Raw genomic sequence first — 15,790 nt, forward strand, 5'->3', positions numbered from 1 at the left:
ATTGGAAATAAAACATAACTTATTGTATATATCATCATATTAGCATCTTCCTTAATATTCACGTTTGATGAAGAAAAAGTATGTAAAATCCACCAAGAGATGACGCAGAAGCTACAAACGAGATGAAAAGCCCCACAAAAAATGGCATCATTGCTCCAACCTTCCAAGTAAACATCACAGTTAACACAGTGGATAAAATCCACACTGCAATTTTGATTCTCTCTCTGTTGGGAGACTCAGGAGCTGCTTTTTCAAACAAACGAAGGAACCAAAACAACAGTAATAGGCTCAAATAAGAAACAAGCACAAAAGAAATTGATCCCATATCTCCATTTGAGTTGTAAATTGCTCTTACAGAGTTGTAAGTTAACATGCCAAATCCTAAACCAGAAAGCCATGAATATCCATGATCATGCTCCATCTAATATAATAATTGTATGAGAAATTGCTGCTAATTTCGTTGATAAAGAAGCCAATGTTGTACCTATATATGACGACTTGTGAGAATAACAATGAATGTATATATAGGCACGATAATTCTTAATTATTTTTGTTAACCGAGTCAACTCAATCCTATTAAGTCAAGACACAATAATTCAGCTGCAAGTCATCGTAAACTTCATTATGTTAGCCGTGTTACCCTAGTTTCTTCTCTCATGATTTTTCTACAATTATGTACGAACTTTCATCTAAGGAACTTCTCTGTGACGAAAACTTAGAAGAGAAATGCCGAAATTTTTAAAAATAACATAATAAAAAAAAATAAACCAAAAAACCACCATTTGTGAAAAATTCGAATTTTGACATGGCCGCATCTTTAAAATGCGGATCTCTTTTCTGGAGACTGCATTTAGGGGATGCGGACCATTAATGGAATTCGCATCTAGAGTGAAAAAAAAGTGCTGTGTCGTGATGTGACTAACACGCCGTGACTTTGGTCTCGTACCGTACCATGCCGTGCTGTGACCAAGTGAACAGTGACTCGTGCCGTACCATGACCAAAATGTCGAGAGGTGGTCACGGCATGCGAATGGTAACGACGCGCGAGTCACGCCGTGACTCGCGTGCCGAGTCCAAACGTAACTGGTCACATTTCTCACGTTTAACTATTTTTTCATAATTCAAGTTAGTTTATTCAAGATTCACCATTTGATTAAGACCTAACGGTCCTAATTACACGTGACTCGCGTGATTACGTGCCATGTCAAATTTTCTACAAGCTAGTCACAGCACGTGAATAGTCACGGCACGGGACACGCGAGTCACGGCATGGAATAGTAACACATGCCGTGCTGTTCCGTGATGGAGCCAGCTCCGCCGTGCCATTTTTCATTTTGTGGTTATTTTTCACCGATGACCCTAAAAGTTTAATCACTGATAGCCCTAATTTAATTTTCAAATACGGATCTAGATTCAGTCGGATAATATCCGATCGGTTTTCATCCCTATTGTATGCGGAGAGCACTCCTTCTCCATTCCGGACAGTGGCGCTGCCGTATAAGAATGAAAAAAAAAATCAATTAGAATTATCGGCGATTAAATTTTTAGGGTCATCGTGAAAAATAATCACAAAATAAAATAAAATATATCTAATTGGACTTCTTTGTAATAAAAATTAATTTAGGACTATCGGCAATTAAACTTCTAAGGTCTTCGGTGAAAAATAATCACAAAATAAAATAATATATATCTAATTGAATTTCTTTGTAATAAAAATTAATTTAGAGCTATCCACAAATAAACTTTTAGAGTCTTCGATAAAAAACAACCAAAACATAAAATAATATATAATCAAACATAAAAACAACCAAAACTTGCGCCTTTAAAAAATAATATAATGAAAAATTTCAGTATCAGCATTTGCCGAATATGTTTGGGAAAAGAAAAAAAAAAAAAAAAAGGGCGTCGCACCCCTTGATACAGTCTCCAGAAAAAAGAGGTCCTCAATTTAGGGATGCAACTGTCTCAAAATTATAATTTTTTATAATCAGTGATTTTTTGGTTTTTTTTTTTTAGATTATGGTATTTTTTAAAATTTCGGAGAGAAATGAGTGTCGAGTTACAGAAAAAGAGACCCAGTTTGTGCTTGAAATTGTGTAGAAGTAAGAACGCGTGTTTGTTCTTGAAATTGTGTAGAAGTTTGTGTTAGAAGCTGATTATTTATAATTTTCACATAATACGAAACTGGGTCACTTACGTGTTTGTGCTTGAAATTGTGTAGAAGTCTGTGCATCCGAATTTGTGTTGTATGTTTCAGTTTGACCTGGTGTAGGTAAATTACCGATTTTTTTATAAATATCCAAAATATTAATTAAATTTCAAAAAATAACCAAAGTTAGGCGGGATTTCGAAATCTACCCAAATCAGAAATTTTTTTCCAATAATTCAATATAAAACCGGAAAAAATTTATTCCGGTTTTAGAATTCAAAAAGCAGTGTCTAAAAAAAAAAAAAAGAAATCGTAATAAATTGTTCCGGTTTCAACATTTTTTTTCTTTTTTTCAGATTTTTTTTTATTTAAATAGAAATATTTATAATTTATTTATTTTTTGTATTGAAATATTATAAATATTTAATATTTTTTTTAAATAGATGGAATACTATATAATTTGATTTATTAGAAAAATTGCTACAAATAACCCGGATCAATATTTTTCAAGCTGGATTTTTTGTGGCTGTAAGAAAAATTAATATATTTATTTATTTGTTATTGGAAAAAAATAAAAATGCTTGAATTATGAGTTATTGATCACGGTTCAAAAGTCACTTTTAATTAAATACATAAAATATTGTCATCTTTCTAGTACATTTAATTTCTAAAAAGTGATATATCTTTTTGAAAAAAAAACAAAATTTTTAAGTTATTTAATGATTGTTATTAAAAAGAATTCTCAAAATAGATACAACTTTTTATAAATTAAATGTACTAAAAGGATCATAAAATTTTCTGTATTACCTAGAAGTGACTTTTAAACCGAGATCAATAACTCAGAATCCAAGCATTTTTATTTTTTTTCAATAACTCATAAAGAAATATATTAATTTTTCTTACAGCCGCAAAAAATCCGGCATGAAAAATGTTGTTCTGAATTATTTGTAGCAGTCTTTCTAATAAATCAAATTATATAGTATTTCATCTATTTTCAAAGAAATATATTAAATATTTCTAATATTTCAATAGAAAAAATAAATAAATTATAAATATTTCTATTTAAATAAAAAAAATCTGAAAAAAGAAAAAAATGTTGAAACCGGAAAAATTTATTACGGTTTCTCTGTTTTTTTTTTTTTTTTTTTTTTAGACGCTGCTTTTTGAATTCTAAAACTGGAATAAATTTTTCTGGTTTTAGACTGAATTACCGGAAAAAAAAAAATTTCCTGTTTGGGTAGATTTCGAAATCCCGTCCAACTTTGGTTATTTTTTGAAATTTAATTATTATTTTGGATATTTATAAAAAAATCGGGCTTTTCTGTATATATACAAAACAATGAACACTACTCTATATTCACATGTTGACTAATGTATGGTTTGAAAGGAGAGGTGGTACAATTAGCTAGAAATTTTTTTTAAAATTGTTGTACCTAAAAATTGAGATCAATCCTCCCTCATAACTTCGCGGCTAGATTTCAAAAAAAAGACTAATGTATCGTTGACGCCAGGTCTAGTCTTCTGTAAAATTTGAAAATTAAGTACGTAATTGCTTAACAACTCTCATGTTGACTAGTGACTACACAAAGTAAACTTTCATTTTACTTTTCTTTTTTCTTTTACTAACGTGTAGTTCGTTTTTGGGTCCAGCACTCATTGCTGGATTAGAACGGATCAATGGGTCCAATTTGTATAAAACAATGTACGGGACGGAACTTGAAGTGAAAAGAAAAGCAAAATAAAAAACTAAAACGAAAAAAAAAATAGAAAATATGATCGGCAGAGCATTTGCAATTAATCGGTGTACTAATTTTCTAATTAGCAGTAGGGCTTGGTACTAATTAATTTACTAAGTGTTTTAAAGAGTAATTTTTTTTAATCATTAAAGGGCTCGGTACACTCCGGTATTTTTAGATACTATTTTTAAGAATTAAACCTGCGATATATATCTCTATAAAAATAACGGGCTCGTGCCACTGCACTAAGCCCACGTAGGGCTGCTAATGATTAAGATTCGGCTCAAACTCGACTCGGCTTGTCAATTGTAGCCCAATGATTCGGCTCTTAACTCGGCTCGTTTTTGAAAGAAAAAGCTCGGCTCAACTCGGCTCATGAAAGAAAAGGCTCGGCTCGACTTGACTTGCAAGTCAACTCATATTTTTAATACATGTATATCTTTGTTTGCCATAACCTGTATATCTCCGTTTGAAATATTAGTGCTTGGGAGTGAGTGACTTGTTATGTACTGATAAGTGACTGACTGTTACAGCGACATGACTAAAAATTAGTGCTTTTCTTAGTAGTAAAAATTTCCTCTCTTTCAAGTATCTCACTAGTGCCATATAGAACCAGCACTAGTGGTGCATGGTTTAATTTTTATTTGGAGCCATCTGCAATAAAATATCACTTTGGTATGGGTTGAATTTGAATTGTTGTCTGGTTGTAGATGTTTTATTCCTAAAAAATCAGATCATTGTTATGGAAGCTTTAACCTAAAAACAACAAAAGGATGAAAGTTTACATAGAGCTTAAGAAAATAACAAAAACAAACTTAATATTTCACCAACAAACTGAATGCTATCAGCTCTGGCAGGACAAAGCAATCTATCACACAAACATGATTTCTCCCAGCACTTACCATTTAATGACAAAAAAAACCAAAAAATATAAGCTAACTCTTATATATTAAATTGAGACAAGAACACAGATAAACCACATGAGAAAGGCCACCTCATATCATATATCAATTTACATGTAACATGCATCCTCTCAGTGTAAACTTTGTTTTTACTGAGATTGGCAGTAAAAGATGGAGAAAGTACAAGGTGATATTAGTCAATTAGTCAGAGAGACATAAATAGAAGCACAAAGCTGGATAACACATAACTCAAAATCAGACATTTCGTAGAGAGAAATTTGACAGAAATATGCTAGCAAGCAATACCCTTTTGAGTTTACACACTTTACTACCTGGAACGCTATCCTCTGCGGAGTTTTTCCATGTGGAGTTGTGCAAAGCTTTTAATATGGTATGTTTGTTTCGGATCGGACGGACTGGATTAAGAGTTCACCAAATTTTGAGTTTTTTTAAAATTCGGACAAGGTCTGATCTGGTCCGTCCGATTCGAAACGAACGGACCAGATTAAAAGCTCCGCACGGAAAAACTCCGCAGAGGATACTTTCCCTTACTACCCTTGAATTTCAACAGTCTTCAAGCAATTGCTTTTCAAAGTTCCCCTTGCCAAATCACCTCTCCCTTTGCACACGGCCTTTTCTTCGCCTTCAATTAACAAAGACATGCTTTAGAAATAACTCAAATTACAAGAATAACCATGTCAATTTATAGGTAGAGACATTAACCGTGTCAGAACATCCCAAGCAACAGCCTCACCTAGACACTCCTTCCATGTGACAACTCCTGTAATCAGAACTAACAAGCCAAGAATTGCTGCAGTCACAGCATCGACATTTAATGTTCCACCAAAGATCCAGAGCCCCACCTGAAAAGAAGATATCAAAATCACTTATACGGCTGGTTCACTGATATGGTGTTGGTTCCCATAAATGTGGGTTAACAAGCATTTGCCTGATTATTCACAATTCACCTTTGACAGTGCAAAAAAGACTCCGTTAACCTATTGACACAGTTGTCTAATCATGCTTCAAATAACCCTCAATTTGCTAATAATTGGACAATTGAACAAAAAGAAGCCAACAAAAAATAAAAAGAAGGCAAAATAAAGAAGGTGCTAAGAAACAGTCATACTGGTACTGACAAAATAATATCAGTTCACCTTACCATGTTCTTGGAACACAAATCGTACTGGTGCTAAGTAACAGTCGTACTGGTACTGGCAAAATAATATCAGTTCACCTTACAATAATAACTCAAATTAATTCAATTTTCAGTAAAAATAAATTGAAATAGAGAAGACAAACCTCTAGCTTTGTTGCAGATTTCTGAGTAGAAACCACACAAAACCCACAAAAATTCACTTGCTTTCTTCTAGAAATTTCAAGATTTCTGGAGCGAGAGAGAACTGAGCGAGAGACGGAGAGAGCCATAGAGGAAGAGTTCACGAGCCGCTCTAGCCAGAGAGAGAGAGCGAGAGCGAGAGAGACGGAGAGAGCGAGAGAAAGAGAGAGAAAGAGAGCCAGAGACGGAGAGACGGAGAGAGCCAGATAGTGTTTTGTTAAACCCGTTAGGGGTTCAACCCGTTTTGCCCGGCCCGTACCCGTTACCCGAGGTACCCGTACCCGTTGCCCGGGTACAAACGGGTAGATGGGTAGACGGGTACGGGTAATAAACGGACCGGACAACCCAATTTGAAAAAAAACCCGTTGTACCCGTACCCGTCTACCCGTACCCGCCTACCCGTACCCGTCTACCCGCCTACCCGCCTACCCGTACCCGACCCGTTTCAAAATTTGAATTTCAAAATTTTTTTGGCGGCCTACTTTTAGAATTCAGATCCAGTGCAATACCTGACTGAGTAGAATGAGATCTGAGTCGTCAATTTTAATTTGGCATGAATCTCAAATTTGACCCCTATACAGTGCAATACCCTACCCGTTAATTTGGCATGAATCTCAAATTTGGCACGAATCTCAAAGCATAAAAATTCAGAAAAAACAGAAAAGAAAAAAAAAACCCGCCCGTACCCGGGATACCCGTACCCGTCAACCCGCAACGGGTACGGGTAATAAACGGGTAGGGTAGAGGTTTTGGGAAAACTACCCGTCTACCTGTTGCGGGTTGTACCCGTACCCATCCTACCCGTCTACCCGCCCTACCCGTTACCCCTAACGGGTTACCCGGAACGGGTCACGGGTAACCCGTTAGCAAACCACTAGAGCCAGAGAGCGCTCTACGGAACTAAACTGAGCGAGAGGCGAACTCGCGATGGGCCGAGCCAAGCCTATTTGGTTAATAGTTTAAAAATATGAGTCGACTCGCGAGCCGGCTCACAAGCTCACGAGTCGAGCTGAATCGAATCAAGAATTTACATGAGCCAAGCTGAGCCGAGTTTTCTTTTTCAAAAAATGAGCCGAGTTGAGTTTGAGTTTTTTTCAGTTTCGAGTCTGATTCATTATAAAATATTGAGCACTCAACTCATTGATTTGCGAGCCGGCTCGACTCATTAGCAGCCCTAAGCCCGCGATTCTTAATGATAATTTGCTAAATACATGATATCCATCATTTAAGATTTTGCATTAAGAGTGACAAAGATGCACGATCTTGAGATGTATAACAAATTGGAAATAAAAACGAAAACGTTTATAATACCATAACTTTAGCACTGACAGCATATAGATTACATGGTCTTTTGATTAAATAGCATGAGACCAAGTTTTGTGTGAAGCTTCACCTACAAATCCTGAAATTTTTTTACCATTTACCAATTAAATTTTATAATAATGTTTTCTTGATCGAATTGAACCAAAGTGTAAAGAAATTTCATAAAGTTTGAATAAAATAGTTGAGATAATGGTGGAAACCATTAAATTAGAGCCTCCCCACTTGCTAAATTTTGCATACATTTGATTTTTACTTGGCAATTGTAATACCTGATTCAAAAATGCAATGTCAGTTCTCAAGTCACTGTGTACAACATCATTGAAAAACTTTGACAAACTTTCTAAGATATGACTTAAAAATTTTGTTCACAATGGACTAAAATGTGACAGATCGATGCATTTGTTAGCCCAAAGAATATAACAGGTAACTCGTATAAACCATCGATCTTGAGTCCTAAATACAATTTTAGCAATGTCTTCTTCATTCATCTTAATTATACTCTTGTGGTAACCAGATTTTAAATTAACCCTCCATAAACCCAAACAACAAATTAAAAGTCGAGCAGAATAAGACAATGGGGTTATGCTGTAAGTGTGAAGAGATACTATTTAGGACATAAATGAAACAATAGAGGAATACAATCACTAATCGCTGATAAAGAAGGTAGTGAATGAGAGAGCTTTTTCGTACTAAAAGCTCAAATATTAGTGAGTATAAAAGATTGAATATCTAATAACAAGGCTCATGGCGGACTTATGGTACAAAAATGTGCTGCAATGTCTTTTATGCAACGATCTTAGGAAATCGATGCAGGTAGAATCAATAAAGTTTGATTCTTGTAGATAGAATTTAGTATTTTGAGTATAATAAGAAGAAACAGTATATTAACCAATAACGAAAAGCAAACAGCAATTTGTAAGATTCAGTATAAAATAGCATAATCTCTCTCCACAGGGAGAAGGGCCTTATAAAGGCGATCCAAAACTTAAAAGAAAGTAATTAAAATGGATGCGGAAAACATAAGTTTTATTCTGCGCTTGACACATCATCAATAGATGCTGAGATGGCCAACAAACTCGCTGAGTTGGATGAATGGTTCTAACGAGGGTTCTAAATAGCTAGTTATAGCTTTTCCAGACCATAAACGCTAAGTTATGAGATAAAATTGCGCTAACTCAGCTACGACCGCTATAGCTATAATAGCTGACCGCTATTACCGCTATATGAGACCCGCTATAGCTATCGCTATGCTACATGGTTTTTTTCTTGCAATTTATATGGACTTCTGTACTTCTGTTCTTATTTATAATGCTACATGGTCTTCTACGATAAGTATACTAAACCAAACTATATACTTCTATTTTTATTTGTGATTTATTTTATCATTCTATATCGAGAAAATATTCAAATACTAATTCTTCATTTTAATTACTCTTTTTATAGTATTCATTTGTAAAATTATTATCGTTTGTTTCAATTGAAAGCTGATTTTGATTATTATTATAATTATAAAATGTTTAAATATGTATATTGACTTCATTTACCTTATAAAATTAATTATTCTTTGTCTATTATAATATGTAATACCATGAAGTATAAACTATTAAATAATGTTATTTTTTAGATTTTTTTTCTTCTTATTTGCGTAATTGATAAAAAGTATAGACTTAAATTAGTTGTCATTTAATTGTTACATTAATTCTTTAATATTGATTATGTTGATAATTAGTAGAAATATAGAATATAAAGTTTGAAAAGAAAAAATCGCTATGTGTGATAGCTTCCGCTATAGCTACGCTATTCGTAATAGCTTTTTTTTTATGTCTCCCCGCTATGCCGCTATAATCGCTATTTAGAACCTTGGTTCTAACAAACCCCTGAAGTTGTCAGCGCCTGTTCATGTGTCTCCTTCTCCAGTGCCGCCTCCAGTGAACTCTTCTACAGTGTAAGAACTGGGCCTATGGTGTCAGTCTCATATTCACAACGAGCGCTCGACTATGCATTAATTGATTGGGACCCCCTTGCAGAGTTACTCCATTTAAATGAAGTCTGCCCAAAACGCCTGACCACTCTACCCGTTCCCCTTCCTTCTTCAATCAAACCCTTTAGCCCAACGGTAACCCCCAAATCACCCTTCTCTCGCTGCATTTTATGTCTTTTATATGTAGTAATTTAATGCAACATAAATATTTTTCTTAGAAAAATCTATGTTTGACTTGTTCCATTGTGAATTCTATAGTTATAATTTTATAATTTTATGATCACTTTATCAATATTAAGATTTGGTAACATAATTTTTTTGACTTCGCTCATGACAAAACTACATCGATCTCAACAATGCACTAACATGAACTTTTTAGTTTGGACCAAAAATATAAGATAAATTGGGCGAAGAAAAGAATGGGCAACAATTGTATGTGTGTTATTTGGAACTTATGGAAGGAAAGAAATAGCAAAGTGTTTAGAGACAGAATGAAACTGCTATCCATGTTGGCCAAACATATATTGGAAGAAGTTGAACTATGGTTGATCTACTGCAAAGGTCCAGTCAATAGAGCAGGGGTAGGCTAACAGTGCGGGGTAGTATAGATGTAATTTTGAGTTTGACAGGGGTTTCGATGTATTACTGATTTCGTTGTAATTTTGGTAGCCTCTACCAATCCTTTCAAAAAAAAAATTGGGAGATTTATAGCAGCATTGAAGAGCCCTAAGGACAGGTGATGATTTGATAATCAATGCATACTTAATTTGATATGTCCATTATATATGATTATGGTACATATAATCAAGATTGTTTATTTATTTATTATATAGTTAATTAATTATATATATTAAATAACATAATACCTCTGAATATATACATGTTAATATTAACAACACTATATTATAAAAATATGACTTAATTATATTTGTATAATATATGTTATTATGTGAAATATAAATGGTTTAGTAAATGATATTCTTTAATTAATATCTAAATTTGAGCATAGCTAGTAATAATTCGTAGCACAAGAGGGGCTCAATTAAACGATCGATTCAACACTCAAGCATCACATAATAAAAGGAAGGAACAAAAAGTGCCAAAAAGCTTTCCAATCAGCGACCGGAAGAAGTCTACTGATCCCGAAGAGTGTGACAAAAGTGCCAATTATCTGCCTCCTTCTGTGAACCTCCTATTCTGGCATTTCCAACAATGAAATAACTTGAGAAATTATGTGATAAGCAGAGCGAACGAGGGAGAGAGAGCTGTAAAGTAGCGATCAACGATAAAAATTAGGAGAGTACTTGAAATGGCTTTATATTTAAATTTATAAATAATTTAATGGTCGCCACAAAAAAGGAAGGCATTTCAACACTCCTCTGTTTAAATTAAATGTATTAATTATTTAAGTTTAATTTTTCTACTAAACTTGAAAGAGATTATTATTTATATGAGTAAATACTGCAAGAACGAAAATAATTGGACACAAAATTATTATCCGAATCTGAACTCCCATTTACAAACTCAACCATCCATCGCATTTCCAATTTCTTTATGTTCCCCTAACTTGAAGAATGATAGAAATCCGTTTCACACAAAAATGAGATATTAGTTGAAACTTGAGATAGTGTCACATTAGAAACCGAGCAGAAATATATTAAATAGCATCATTCACATCAAAAAATAAAATCAGTTAATTACCTACAAACCTCCGTAATTATTGTTTTAAGAATGTGCTTTGCTACAACTAGTTTAATCAAAATATACAATTTTTCAAACAGACTGTCAAAAAAGAGACTTCAAAATATTAAAAAAAAATGTAAATTGAACATATAATAAAATATTTTGTTGTATATAGTCCTCTATCCATTTTTTAATTGGTTATTATTTGAGTTTTGAATTTATAATATGATCTATTTCATTAGAGAGGAGCCAATATAATATGATCTATTGATTAAGATATTGAGAGATGTATACATCACTCCTCTGCTTTTAGAATACATCTCACTTTTTTTTTTTTGAGGGTAAAATGGCAACGTGCCATTTTACGTTTTTTCATTGATAAGAAAATTATTTACAGGACCCTAAAAGATGAGACCAATTAACGAAATACAAGAGAAAATCTATGTTAGGGTTGGTCAGAGCATTTGACCGCCTCTCGTTATTTAATTTATACCCCCGTGGCACCTACTGTACAGCTTATCTGGGTACAATTAGATGCATTGTGTCCAGGCTCTAATATCCCCTACTGTTTCCTCTACTAAAGTCAATATCGCCTTTTGTTGTTGATTGAAGACTCTTCTGTTTCGCTCCCTCCACAGTGCCCACGTTCCAGCTGCCCAGACTGTATCCCACCTGGCTCTCCGAGGTGCGAATCTCGTTCCGATTGACTGCCAGAACTCAATTGCTGTTGTGGCCACCCTAGGTGCTATGAAACTTTCTACCATCTGGATGTGTTGCCAGAATGAGCGTGCGTACTGGCACTGCCAGAATAAGTGATCTCTGGATTCCACCAGTGATTGGCCGCAGAGTGCACATTCTTCGTTGATATTACAACCCCGCCTTATCAACACCTGTACCGTCAGCAGCTTGTCTTGGAGCAGAACCCAAATAAAGATTTTAACCTTCGGGGGGCACTTTAGTTTCCATAAGCGCTTTTGGTACTGGCATGCTAACCCACGGTCATGCATTAGTTTGTATGCAGATGATGTTGTGAATTGCCCCGTCGGCTCCCAACGCCATTGTTGGATGCCTGCTGCCTGGTCTCTATCCGTGGAAACGATATAAAATGGAGTGAGGCGGCTAAGGTCTCTAAGAAAGAAAGATTGTTGCATTGCGCCAACGTGACTGGGGTCCATGATGTTATAGAGTAGTCTGAGCACCGATGCCCAAATTCCTTGGGAGTTGGTTTCCAAAGACCATAGCCACTTCGTCAGAAGCGCTGCATTGTGGTGCGAAATGTCCATTATGCCTAAGCCCCCATTCTTTTTAAGAGCACATGTTTGTTCCCAGTTCACTAGGCAGTTTAATGATCTGCACGTGTCTGTTCCCTTCCAAAAGAAATTTCTCCTTATCCTGTCGATATGCTTTACCACCCACTTCAGAATTCGCATTGCCTGCATATAGTGTAGTGGCATTGCGGACAATACCGCTTTGACTAAAGTAAGGCGACCCCCGACGGACAGCAAGGCTGATTTCCAGCTAGCTACTCGACGCTCCACAGCCGCTATAAGCGGTTGGAAGTGAATCTTCCTGGGAGTGCTGGCAGAGAGCGGCAGTCCCAGGTATTTTATAGGTAGATTTGAAGCATTTGTGGAGAGGATGTGTTGAATGACATTCACTCCAGCAGGTGGAATTGCAATCGGCACGAATGTACTCTTATTTGCGTTGATCCACAATCCAGTTAGCTTCGCATAGAGTTGCAGGATTAAAACCAGTACCTTGAGAGTGGTTGGGTGCGCCTCAGCTATGATAATGGTGTCGTCTGCATACTGGATTGGTTGAGGGGCGAAGTTTATAGACGGATGCATGAGAGGTATTGAGTTTTGTATCATCCAGTTGAGCGAGTCAGCCACCAAGATAAAGAGCATTGGCGAGAGGGGGTCGCCCTGCCGCAGCCCCCTTTTATGTTTGAAAAAATTGGTTGTGTTGCCATTGAAACGGACCGTCGAGGTTGAGGTTTGTAAGAGATGGAGGAGGGCCGCCATCCACCTCGGTGGGAATCCCCGTTCGATGAGAAGGTTAACTAGATAGCACCAACTGACCGTGTCAAACGCTTTCTCAAAATCTACCTTGTATAATATTGAGGGAATTTTCTTCTTATGACAAAAGCTTATGAATTCCCTGGCTACTAAGAAGGATTCAATTAGGGAGCGACCTTTGACGAACGCCGTTTGTTTGTTGGAGACTAATGAAGGGAGGATCGGTTGTAGCCTATTTGCCATGATCTTGGTGGCTATCTTCGGGATCGTGTTGATGACACTAATCGGTCGGTAGTCCGATATGGTCTTTGGCTCATCTTTCTTCTTTATGAGGGTGATCGCCGCCTTGTTTATGCACTTGAGGGAAGCCATACCATTATAAAAACGGGTAATTAACTCGGTGATGTCCGCTGCAACTATGTCCCAAAAATGCTGAAAAAATTCAATGGGAAAACCATCTGGACCGCTTGCTTTGTCTTTTGGCATAAGCATAATTGCATCGCGGATTTCTTGTTGGGTAATCTGGCTGTCTAATACTGCAAGCTGCGGTGCCTTATTCGGGCCGACTTTCCCGGTCAAATCAAAAGGCAGGTCATTTTGCGCAGCGTTGCCGAGCAGGTCGGCGAAGTGGGTTCTTAAAACGGCACCAAGGTCCACTGGTTGAATAACGGACCCGTCCTCTCTCAGCAGCGTTTCGATTGAATTTGCATTTTTCCTTGCGTTTGCGCATGCATGGAAATATTTGGTATTCTTGTCCCCCAGTTTGAGCCACTGGCATCCGGATCTCTGTTTCCATTTTTGTTCGAGTAACTGTGCCAATCGGAAAATGTGCTCTCTAATTTTGATACGTAAAGAGAATTCGTGCTCGTTGAGTGGCCTTGTTTCCTCAGCTCGGTCAAGTTGTTGAATAACAAACTTGGATCTGGCTAAGAAGGTATCCCTGTTTGCAAATTTCCCATTGGCCCATATGGTGAGAGCTTTTGCAACGGCTTCTAGTTTCAGCACAATTCTTTTTGCTGGAATCGATACGCTTCTTATAGAGTTCCATGCTGCACGCACTATAGGTGTTATTTCATCATATCTCAACCAAAATTTTTCAAGTTTGAACGGCCTGCGCGTTGGGTTCCGGTGAGGTCCGAGAGATAGCAACATCGGGATATGGTCAGATACCGTAGCTGGTAAGTCAGCGAGCTTATATTCAGCTCCCAACAAGTTCCATGTTTCCGATAGGAGGACCCTATCTAATTTGGAAAAAATTGGAAAGGGTCTTTTGCTTGTCCATGTAAACTTTCGGCCTTGTAGAGGAATGTCAAATAGGTTTAAATCACCAATAAATTGGTTGAATCTGAGCATGGTGCCAATGTTAGTATGGCCAGCGGTTGTGTCTCGTAGCGATCTGAGAATACATCTCACTTTTATTTATGTAGTTTCTTGACAATAATGAATTAATGATAAATAAAACCACACACATGAAATTAAGAATTAAGAATCAATGTTCCATATTGGGTGGTGGTGGTGGTGCTTGGCAATTATCTATGCAAGATACCTGTGTATCATAACACCATACTTGTGAATATGCAGCACAACAATAACATTCTCCATTGTTTCCAATATCCTTACAATACTTGCACTTGATACAGAGTGCTGGAATATTGATTTTGCTTGCGTTTTTCTCTCCACTTGCGTGTATCATCTCCGCACCGCAAAGATTCTGTATATCGATCTTGCTTGTGCTCATTTTGCCTCCTTGCAAATGAAATTTTTGACCTATCAATCCAACATAAAAAACTCAATGCATGTGAGCCTCTATGTCATATATGTCAATTAGAAGATTAAGGCATAAAAAGAGATGATTAGTTGAGATTAAATAGTAGAGGTTTAGAAATTATTTATTCGATCGGTCGAATTTAGAAGTTCATCATTAATCAAAAGTCAAAATTCTTAAAAAATAATGATGATATGATTTCATAGGAGTCAATTGCTTCAAAAGACATTACCTTTAGTCATACAGAGGAGACAAGCGATGAGAAAAAGAAAAACTAAAACGCGCAGCTTAGTGTTCATCTTGAATTTGATGAGAAACACTAGTTGTTGAGGAAGAAGCAGGGTTTTTATGCTGATAGCATCAGATTTAGAGAATATATAGGAAATATATGGTGTTGCTTTCTTTGTCACAAATTAATATTATAATCTAGATTTTCAGGAAATTATATTTATATTATAATCTAGATTTATTTTGGGAATGCTTTGTTATTGTTGTAGTAGTATATCTAAATAATATCGATCTCATATTATAACATATTATTTTTTGATATTTAGATACATTGATTCTCAACGGAATTCTAGCCTTTGTAAAAGACATTTGCTTCACTATATTATGAATTGAAAGCCTCTCATATTGTGATATGTTTGATTTTTTATTCAAATATTCGATCCAATTAATGTTATCATAACTGGACTAGACATTGACCCAATAAAACTTCTAGTAAACAATGTACTAGTCATACTATTGAATCAATCGGCTCAACCGCTGATTTTTTAAAACAATTATATGACTTATAATCTGAATGCCCAGAAGATTTTATATATGCGCCTATGTTCGTCTGACAAGGAATAATGTCACATTTACAATCCAAGCCTTCTACGTTTAGAAAATTTG

The 15,790-nt window shown here is 35.8% G+C and overlaps 1 long non-coding RNA gene across 1 annotated transcript; it reads right to left on the reverse strand.

The window, feature by feature from the left end:
• Positions 1-4,770: 4,770 nt before the first annotated feature.
• Positions 4,771-6,171, reverse strand: LOC144563954 (uncharacterized). Its single transcript, XR_013514507.1, has 4 exons — positions 6,090-6,171; positions 5,542-5,650; positions 5,343-5,430; positions 4,771-5,119 (listed from the first exon to the last, which is right to left on the reverse strand). It is a non-coding gene; the product is annotated as an uncharacterized LOC144563954 (long non-coding RNA).
• Positions 6,172-15,790: the final 9,619 nt, after the last annotated feature.

Source organism: Carex rostrata, chromosome 13 (genome assembly GCF_964058835.1).
Source record: "Carex rostrata chromosome 13, lpCarRost1.2, whole genome shotgun sequence".
NCBI lineage: Eukaryota > Viridiplantae > Streptophyta > Magnoliopsida > Poales > Cyperaceae > Carex > Carex rostrata.